The following is an 11438-nucleotide window of genomic DNA, read 5'->3' on the forward strand; positions in this document are numbered from 1 at the left end:
AGAGGATAGGATAGGGGATTTGATAGGATAGAGGATAGGATAGGATAGAAGATAGGATAGACGATAGGATAGGATAGAAGATAGGATAGGATAGAGTATACGGTATTATAGAGGGTAGGATAGGATAGAGCATAGGATAGGGGATTTGATAGGATAGAGGATAGCATAGGATAGAGGATCAGATAGGATAGAGGATAGGGTAGGATAGAGGATACGACATGATAGAGGATAGGATAGAGGATAGGATAGGATATAGGATAGGATAGGATAGAGGATAGGATAGGATAGAGGATAGGATAGGATAGAGTATAGGATAGGATAGAGGATAGGATAGGATAGAGGATAGGATAGGATAGAGGATAGGATAGGATAGAGGATAGGATAGCACAGAGGATAGGATAGGGGATTTGATAGTATAGAGGATAGGATAGAGGATTGGATAGAGGATAGGATAGAGGATAGGATAGGATAGAAAATAGGATAGGATAGAGGATAGGATAGGATAGAGGATAGGATAGGATAGAGGATAGGATAGGATAGAATATAGGATAGAGGATAGGATAGGATAGGATAGAGGATTGGATAGGATAGAGGAAAGGATAGTATTGAGGATAGATAATAGGATAGGATAGAAGATAGGATAGGATAGAGTATACGGTATTATAGAGGGTAGGATAGGATAGAGCATAGGATAGGGGATTTGATAGGATAGAGGATAGGATAGGATAGAGGATCAGATAGGATAGAGGATAGGGTAGGATAGAGGATACGACATGATAGAGGATAGGATAGAGGATAGGATAGGATATAGGATAGGATAGGATAGAGGATAGGATAGTATAGAGGATAGGATAGGATAGAGTATAGGATAGGATAGAGGATAGGATAGGATAGAGGATAGGATAGGATAGAGGATAGGATAGGATAGAGGATAGGATAGGACAGAGGATAGGATAGGGGATTTGATAGTATAGAGGATAGGATAGAGGATTGGATAGAGGATAGGATAGAGGATAGGATAGGATAGAAAATAGGATAGGATAGAGGATAGGATAGGATAGAGGATAGGATAGGATAGAGTATAGGATAGGATAGAGGATAGGATAGGATAGAGGATAGGATAGGATAGAGGATAGGATAGGATAGAGGATAGGATAGGACAGAGGATAGGATAGGGGATTTGATAGTATAGAGGATAGGATAGAGGATTGGATAGAGGATAGGATAGAGGATAGGATAGGATAGAAAATAGGATAGGATAGAGGATAGGATAGGATAGAGGATAGGATAGGATAGAGGATAGGATAGGATAGAGTATAGGATAGAGGATAGGATAGGATAGGATAGAGGATTGGATAGGATAGAGGATTGTGTAGGATAGAGGATAGGATAAGGTAGAGGATAGGATAGGATAGAGTATAGGATAGGATAGAGGAAAGGATAAACGATAGGATAGGATAAACGATAGGATAGGATAGAGGATAGGATAGGACAGAGGATAGGATAGGATAGAGGATAGGATAGGATAGAGGATAGGATAGGATAGAGGATAGGATAGGATAGAGGATAGGATAGGATAGAGGATAGGATAGGATAGAGGATAGGATAGGATAGGGGATAGGATAGGATAGAGGATAGGATAGGATAGAGGATAGGATAGGATAGAGGATAGGATAGGACAGAGGATAGGATAGGATAGAGGATAGGATAGGGGATTTGATAGGATAGAGGATAGGATAGGATAGAAGATAGGATAGACGATAGGATAGGATAGAGGATAGGATAGAGGATATGATAGGATAGGATAGAGGATTGGATAGGATAGACGATAGGATAGGATAGAGGATAGGATAGGATAGAGGATAGGATAGGATAGAGGATAGGATAGGATAGAGGATAGGATAGGATAGAGGATAGGATAGGATAGAGGATAGGAGAGGATAGATTATAGGATAGGATAGAGGATAGGATAGGATAGAGGATAGGATAGGATAGACGATAGGATAGGATAGAGGATAGGATAGGATAGAGGATAGGATAGGATAGAGGATAGGATAGGGGATTTGATAGGATAGAGGATAGGATAGGATAGAAGATAGGATAGACGATAGGATAGGATAGAGGATAGGATAGAGGATATGATAGGATAGGATAGAGGATAGGATAGGATAGGGGATAGGATAGGGTAGAGGATAGGATAGGATAGAGGATAGGATAGGATAGAGGATAGGATAGGACAGAGGATAGGATAGGGGATTTGATAGGATAGAGGATAGGATAGGATAGAAGATAGGATAGACGATAGGATAGGATAGAGGATAGGATAGAGGATATGATAGGATAGGATAGAGGATTGGATAGGATAGACGATAGGATAGGATAGAGGATAGGACAGGATAGAGGATAGGATAGGATAGAGGATAGGATAGGATAGAGGATAGGATAGGATAGAGGATAGGATAGGATAGAGGATAGGATAGGATAGGATAGAGGATAGGATAGGATAGAGGATAGGATAGGATAGAGAATAGGATAGAGGATAGGATAGGATAGAGGATAGGATAGGATAGAGGATAGGATAAACGATAGGATAGGATAGAGGATAGGATAGGATAGAGGATAGGATAGGATGGAGGATAGGATAGGATAGAGGATAGGATAGGATAGAGGATAGGATAGGATAGAGGATAGGATAGGATAGAGGATTGTATAGGATAGAGGATAGGATAAGTTAGAGGATAGGATAGGATAGAGGATAGGATAGGATAGAGGATAGGATAGGATAGAGAATAGGATAGAGGATAGGATAGGATAGAGGATAGGATAGGATAGAGCATAGGATAAACGATAGGATAGGATAGAGGATAGGATAGGATAGAGGATAGGATAGGACAGAGGATAGGATAGGATAGAGGATAGGATAGGGGATTTGATAGGATAGAGGATAGGATAGGATAGAAGATAGGATAGACGATAGGATAGGATAGAGGATAGGATAGGATAGAGTATAGGATAGAGGATAGGATAGGATAGGATAGAGGATTGGATAGGACAGAGGAAAGGATAGTATTGAGGATAGATGATAGGATAGGATAGAAGATAGGATAGGATAGAGTATACGGTATTATAGAGGGTAGGATAGGATAGAGCATAGGATAGGGGATTTGATAGGATAGAGGATAGCATAGGATAGAGGATCAGATAGGATAGAGGATAGGGTAGGATAGAGGATACGACATGATAGAGGATAGGATAGAGGATAGGATAGGATATAGGATAGGATAGGATAGAGGATAGGATAGGATAGAGGATAGGATAGGATAGAGTATAGGATAGGATAGAGGATAGGATAGGATAGAGGATAGGATAGGATAGAGGATAGGATAGGATAGAGGATAGGATAGCACAGAGGATAGGATAGGGGATTTGATAGTATAGAGGATAGGATAGAGGATTGGATAGAGGATAGGATAGAGGATAGGATAGGATAGAAAATAGGATAGGATAGAGGATAGGATAGGATAGAGGATAGGATAGGATAGAGGATAGGATAGGATAGAATATAGGATAGAGGATAGGATAGGATAGGATAGAGGATTGGATAGGATAGAGGAAAGGATAGTATTGAGGATAGATAATAGGATAGGATAGAAGATAGGATAGGATAGAGTATACGGTATTATAGAGGGTAGGATAGGATAGAGCATAGGATAGGGGATTTGATAGGATAGAGGATAGGATAGGATAGAGGATCAGATAGGATAGAGGATAGGGTAGGATAGAGGATACGACATGATAGAGGATAGGATAGAGGATAGGATAGGATATAGGATAGGATAGGATAGAGGATAGGATAGGATAGAGGATAGGATAGGATAGAGTATAGGATAGGATAGAGGATAGGATAGGATAGAGGATAGGATAGGATAGAGGATAGGATAGGATAGAGGATAGGATAGGACAGAGGATAGGATAGGGGATTTGATAGTATAGAGGATAGGATAGAGGATTGGATAGAGGATAGGATAGAGGATAGGATAGGATAGAAAATAGGATAGGATAGAGGATAGGATAGGATAGAGGATAGGATAGGATAGAGTATAGGATAGGATAGACGATAGGATAGGATAGAGGATAGGATAGGATAGAGGATAGGATAGGATAGAGGATAGGATAGGGGATTTGATAGGATAGAGGATAGGATAGGATAGGATAGGATAGACGATAGGATAGGATAGAAGATAGGATAGGATAGAGTATACGGTATTATAGAGGGTAGGATAGGATAGAGCATAGGATAGTGGATTTGATAGGATAGAGGATAGCATAGGATAGAGGATCAGATAGGATAGAGGATAGGGTAGGATAGAGGATACGACATGATAGAGGATAGGATAGAGGATAGGATAGGATATAGGATAGGATAGGATAGAGGATAGGATAGGATAGAGGATAGGATAGGATAGAGTATAGGATAGGATAGAGGATAGGATAGGATAGAGGATAGGATAGGATAGAGGATAGGATAGGATAGAGGATAGGATAGCACAGAGGATAGGATAGGGGATTTGATAGTATAGAGGATAGGATAGAGGATTGGATAGAGGATAGGATAGAGGATAGGATAGGATAGAAAATAGGATAGGATAGAGGATAGGATAGGATAGAGGATAGGATAGGATAGAGGATAGGATAGGATAGAATATAGGATAGAGGATAGGATAGGATAGGATAGAGGATTGGATAGGATAGAGGAAAGGATAGTATTGAGGATAGATAATAGGATAGGATAGAAGATAGGATAGGATAGAGTATACGGTATTATAGAGGGTAGGATAGGATAGAGCATAGGATAGGGGATTTGATAGGATAGAGGATAGGATAGGATAGAGGATCAGATAGGATAGAGGATAGGGTAGGATAGAGGATACGACATGATAGAGGATAGGATAGAGGATAGGATAGGATATAGGATAGGATAGGATAGAGGATAGGATAGGATAGAGGATAGGATAGGATAGAGTATAGGATAGGATAGAGGATAGGATAGGATAGAGGATAGGATAGGATAGAGGATAGGATAGGATAGAGGATAGGATAGGACAGAGGATAGGATAGGGGATTTGATAGTATAGAGGATAGGATAGAGGATTGGATAGAGGATAGGATAGAGGATAGGATAGGATAGAAAATAGGATAGGATAGAGGATAGGATAGGATAGAGGATAGGATAGGATAGAGTATAGGATAGGATAGAGGATAGGATAGGATAGAGGATAGGATAGGATAGAGGATAGGATAGGATAGAGGATAGGATAGGACAGAGGATAGGATAGGGGATTTGATAGTATAGAGGATAGGATAGAGGATTGGATAGAGGATAGGATAGAGGATAGGATAGGATAGAAAATAGGATAGGATAGAGGATAGGATAGGATAGAGGATAGGATAGGATAGAGGATAGGATAGGATAGAGTATAGGATAGAGGATAGGATAGGATAGGATAGAGGATTGGATAGGGGATTTGATAGGATAGAGGATAGGATAGGATAGAAGATAGGATAGACGATAGGATAGGATAGAGGATAGGATAGAGGATATGATAGGATAGGATAGAGGATTGGATAGGATAGACGATAGGATAGGATAGAGGATAGGATAGGATAGAGGATAGGATAGGATAGAGGATAGGATAGGATAGAGGATAGGATAGGATAGAGGATAGGATAGGATAGAGGATAGGAGAGGATAGATTATAGGATAGGATAGAGGATAGGATAGGATAGAGGATAGGATAGGATAGACGATAGGATAGGATAGAGGATAGGATAGGATAGAGGATAGGATAGGATAGAGGATAGGATAGGGGATTTGATAGGATAGAGGATAGGATAGGATAGAAGATAGGATAGACGATAGGATAGGATAGAGGATAGGATAGAGGATATGATAGGATAGGATAGAGGATAGGATAGGATAGGGGATAGGATAGGATAGAGGATAGGATAGGATAGAGGATAGGATAGGATAGAGGATAGGATAGGACAGAGGATAGGATAGGATAGAGGATAGGATAGGGGATTTGATAGGATAGAGGATAGGATAGGATAGAAGATAGGATAGACGATAGGATAGGATAGAGGATAGGATAGAGGATATGATAGGATAGGATAGAGGATTGGATAGGATAAACGATAGGATAGGATAGAGGATAGGACAGGATAGAGGATAGGATAGGATAGAGGATAGGATAGGATAGAGGATAGGATAGGATAGAGGATAGGATAGGATAGAGGATAGGATAGGATAGAGGATAGGATAGGATAGAGGATAGGATAGGATAGAGAATAGGATAGAGGATAGGATAGGATAGAGGATAGGATAGGATAGAGGATAGGATAAACGATAGGATAGGATAGAGGATAGGATAGGATAGAGGATAGGATAGGATAGAGGATAGGATAGGATAGAGGATAGGATAGGATAGAGGATAGGATAGGATAGAGGATAGGATAGGATAGAGGATTGTATAGGATAGAGGATAGGATAAGGTAGAGGATAGGATAGGATAGAGGATAGGATAGGATAGAGGATAGGATAGGATAGAGAATAGGATAGAGGATAGGATAGGATAGAGGATAGGATAGGATAGAGGATAGGATAAACGATAGGATAGGATAGAGGATAGGATAGGATAGAGGATAGGATAGGACAGAGGATAGGATAGGATAGAGGATAGGATAGGGGATTTGATAGGATAGAGGATAGGATAGGATAGAAGATAGGATAGACGATAGGATAGGATAGAGGATAGGATAGGATAGAGTATAGGATAGAGGATAGGATAGGATAGGATAGAGGATTGGATAGGACAGAGGAAAGGATAGTATTGAGGATAGATGATAGGATAGGATAGAAGATAGGATAGGATAGAGTATACGGTATTATAGAGGGTAGGATAGGATAGAGCATAGGATAGGGGATTTGATAGGATAGAGGATAGCATAGGATAGAGGATCAGATAGGATAGAGGATAGGATAGGATATAGGATAGGATAGGATAGAGGATAGGATAGGATAGAGGATAGGATAGGATAGAGTATAGGATAGGATAGAGGATAGGATAGGATAGAGGATAGGATAGGATAGAGGATAGGATAGGATAGAGGATAGGATAGCACAGAGGATAGGATAGGGGATTTGATAGTATAGAGGATAGGATAGAGGATTGGATAGAGGATAGGATAGAGGATAGGATAGGATAGAAAATAGGATAGGATAGAGGATAGGATAGGATAGAGGATAGGATAGGATAGAGGATAGGATAGGATAGAATATAGGATAGAGGATAGGATAGGATAGGATAGAGGATTGGATAGGATAGAGGAAAGGATAGTATTGAGGATAGATAATAGGATAGGATAGAAGATAGGATAGGATAGAGTATACGGTATTATAGAGGGTAGGATAGGATAGAGCATAGGATAGGGGATTTGATAGGATAGAGGATAGGATAGGATAGAGGATCAGATAGGATAGAGGATAGGGTAGGATAGAGGATACGACATGATAGAGGATAGGATAGAGGATAGGATAGGATATAGGATAGGATAGGATAGAGGATAGGATAGGATAGAGGATAGGATAGGATAGAGTATAGGATAGGATAGAGGATAGGATAGGATAGAGGATAGGATAGGATAGAGGATAGGATAGGATAGAGGATAGGATAGGACAGAGGATAGGATAGGGGATTTGATACTATAGAGGATAGGATAGAGGATTGGATAGAGGATAGGATAGAGGATAGGATAGGATAGAAAATAGGATAGGATAGAGGATAGGATAGGATAGAGGATAGGATAGGATAGAGTATAGGATAGGATAGAGGATAGGATAGGATAGAGGATAGGATAGGATAGAGGATAGGATAGGATAGAGGATAGGATAGGACAGAGGATAGGATAGGGGATTTGATAGTATAGAGGATAGGATAGAGGATTGGATAGAGGATAGGATAGAGGATAGGATAGGATAGAAAATAGGATAGGATAGAGGATAGGATAGGATAGAGGATAGGATAGGATAGAGGATAGGATAGGATAGAGTATAGGATAGAGGATAGGATAGGATAGGATAGAGGATTGGATAGGATAGAGGATTGTGTAGGATAGAGGATAGGATAAGGTAGAGGATAGGATAGGATAGAGTATAGGATAGGATAGAGGAAAGGATAAACGATAGGATAGGATAAACGATAGGATAGGATAGAGGATAGGATAGGACAGAGGATAGGATAGGATAGAGGATAGGATAGGATAGAGGATAGGATAGGATAGAGGATAGGATAGGATAGAGGATAGGATAGGATAGAGGATAGGATAGGATAGAGGATAGGATAGGATAGGGGATAGGATAGGATAGAGGATAGGATAGGATAGAGGATAGGATAGGATAGAGGATAGGATAGGACAGAGGATAGGATAGGATAGAGGATAGGATAGGGGATTTGATAGGATAGAGGATAGGATAGGATAGAAGATAGGATAGACAATAGGATAGGATAGAGGATAGGATAGAGGATATGATAGGATAGGATAGAGGATTGGATAGGATAGACGATAGGATAGGATAGAGGATAGGATAGGATAGAGGATAGGATAGGATAGAGGATAGGATAGGATAGAGGATAGGATAGGATAGAGGATAGGATAGGATAGAGGATAGGAGAGGATAGATTATAGGATAGGATAGAGGATAGGATAGGATAGAGGATAGGATAGGATAGACGATAGGATAGGATAGAGGATAGGATAGGATAGAGGATAGGATAGGATAGAGGATAGGATAGGGGATTTGATAGGATAGAGGATAGGATAGGATAGAAGATAGGATAGACGATAGGATAGGATAGAGGATAGGATAGAGGATATGATAGGATAGGATAGAGGATAGGATAGGATAGGGGATAGGATAGGATAGAGGATAGGATAGGATAGAGGATAGGATAGGATAGAGGATAGGATAGGACAGAGGATAGGATAGGATAGAGGATAGGATAGGGGATTTGATAGGATAGAGGATAGGATAGGATAGAAGATAGGATAGACGATAGGATAGGATAGAGGATAGGATAGAGGATATGATAGGATAGGATAGAGGATTGGATAGGATAGACGATAGGATAGGATAGAGGATAGGATAGGATAGAGGATAGGATAGGATAGAGGATAGGATAGGATAGAGGATAGGATAGGATAGAGGATAGGATAGGATAGAGGATAGGATAGGATAGAGGATAGGATAGGATAGAGGATAGGATAGGATAGAGGATAGGATAGGATAGAGGATAGGATAGGATAGAGAATAGGATAGAGGATAGGATAGGATAGAGGATAGGATAGGATAGAGGATAGGATAGAGGATAGGATAGGATAGAGGATAGGATAGGATAGAGGATAGGATAGGATAGAGGATAGGATAGGATAGTGGATAGGATAGGATAGAGGATAGGATAGGATAGAGGATTGTATAGGATAGAGGATAGGATAAGGTAGAGGATAGGATAGGATAGAGGATAGGATAGGATAGAGGATAGGATAGGATAGAGAATAGGATAGAGGATAGGATAGGATAGAGGATAGGATACGATAGAGGATAGGATAAACGATAGGATAGGATAGAGGATAGGATAGGATAGAGGATAGGATAGGACAGAGGATAGGATAGGATAGAGGATAGGATAGGGGATTTGATAGGATAGAGGATAGGATAGGATAGAAGATAGGATAGACGATAGGATAGGATAGAGGATAGGATAGGATAGAGTATAGGATAGAGGATAGGATAGGATAGGATAGAGGATTGGATAGGACAGAGGAAAGGATAGTATTGAGGATAGATGATAGGATAGGATAGAAGATAGGATAGGATAGAGTATACGGTATTATAGAGGGTAGGATAGGATAGAGCATAGGATAGGGGATTTGATAGGATAGAGGATAGCATAGGATAGAGGATCAGATAGGATAGAGGATAGGGTAGGATAGAGGATACGACATGATAGAGGATAGGATAGAGGATAGGATAGGATATAGGATAGGATAGGATAGAGGATAGAATAGGATAGAGGATAGGATAGGATAGAGTATAGGATAGGATAGAGGATAGGATAGGATAGAGGATAGGATAGGATAGAGGATAGGATAGGATAGAGGATAGGATAGCACAGAGGATAGGATAGGGGATTTGATAGTATAGAGGATAGGATAGAGGATTGGATAGAGGATAGGATAGAGGATAGGATAGGATAGAAAATAGGATAGGATAGAGGATAGGATAGGATAGAGGATAGGATAGGATAGAGGATAGGATAGGATAGAATATAGGATAGAGGATAGGATAGGATAGGATAGAGGATTGGATAGGATAGAGGAAAGGATAGTATTGAGGATAGATAATAGGATAGGATAGAAGATAGGATAGGATAGAGTATACGGTATTATAGAGGGTAGGATAGGATAGAGCATAGGATAGGGGATTTGATAGGATAGAGGATAGGATAGGATAGAGGATCAGATAGGATAGAGGATAGGGTAGGATAGAGGATACGACATGATAGAGGATAGGATAGAGGATAGGATAGGATATAGGATAGGATAGGATAGAGGATAGGATAGGATAGAGGATAGGATAGGATAGAGTATAGGATAGGATAGAGGATAGGATAGGATAGAGGATAGGATAGGATAGAGGATAGGATAGGATAGAGGATAGGATAGGACAGAGGATAGGATAGGGGATTTGATAGTATAGAGGATAGGATAGAGGATTGGATAGAGGATAGGATAGAGGATAGGATAGGATAGAAAATAGGATAGGATAGAGGATAGGATAGGATAGAGGATAGGATAGGATAGAGTATAGGATAGGATAGAGGATAGGATAGGATAGAGGATAGGATAGGATAGAGGATAGGATAGGATAGAGGATAGGATAGGACAGAGGATAGGATAGGGGATTTGATAGTATAGAGGATAGGATAGGATAGAGGATAGGATAGGATAGAGGATAGGATAGGATAGAAAATAGGATAGGATAGAGGATAGGATAGGATAGAGGATAGGATAGGATAGAGTATAGGATAGGATAGAGGATAGGATAGGATAGAGGATAGGATAGGATAGAGGATAGGATAGGATAGAGTATAGGATAGGATAGAGGATAGGATAGGATAGAGGATAGGATAGGATAGAGGATAGGATAGGATAGAGGATAGGATAGCACAGAGGATAGGATAGGGGATTTGATAGTATAGAGGATAGGATAGAGGATTGGATAGAGGATAGGATAGAGGATAGGATAGGATAGAAAATAGGATAGGATAGAGGATAGGATAGGATAGAGGATAGGATAGGATAGAGGATAGGATAGGATA

The sequence above is a fragment of the Halictus rubicundus genome, unplaced genomic scaffold, assembly GCF_050948215.1.
Source record: "Halictus rubicundus isolate RS-2024b unplaced genomic scaffold, iyHalRubi1_principal scaffold0060, whole genome shotgun sequence".
NCBI lineage: Eukaryota > Metazoa > Arthropoda > Insecta > Hymenoptera > Halictidae > Halictus > Halictus rubicundus.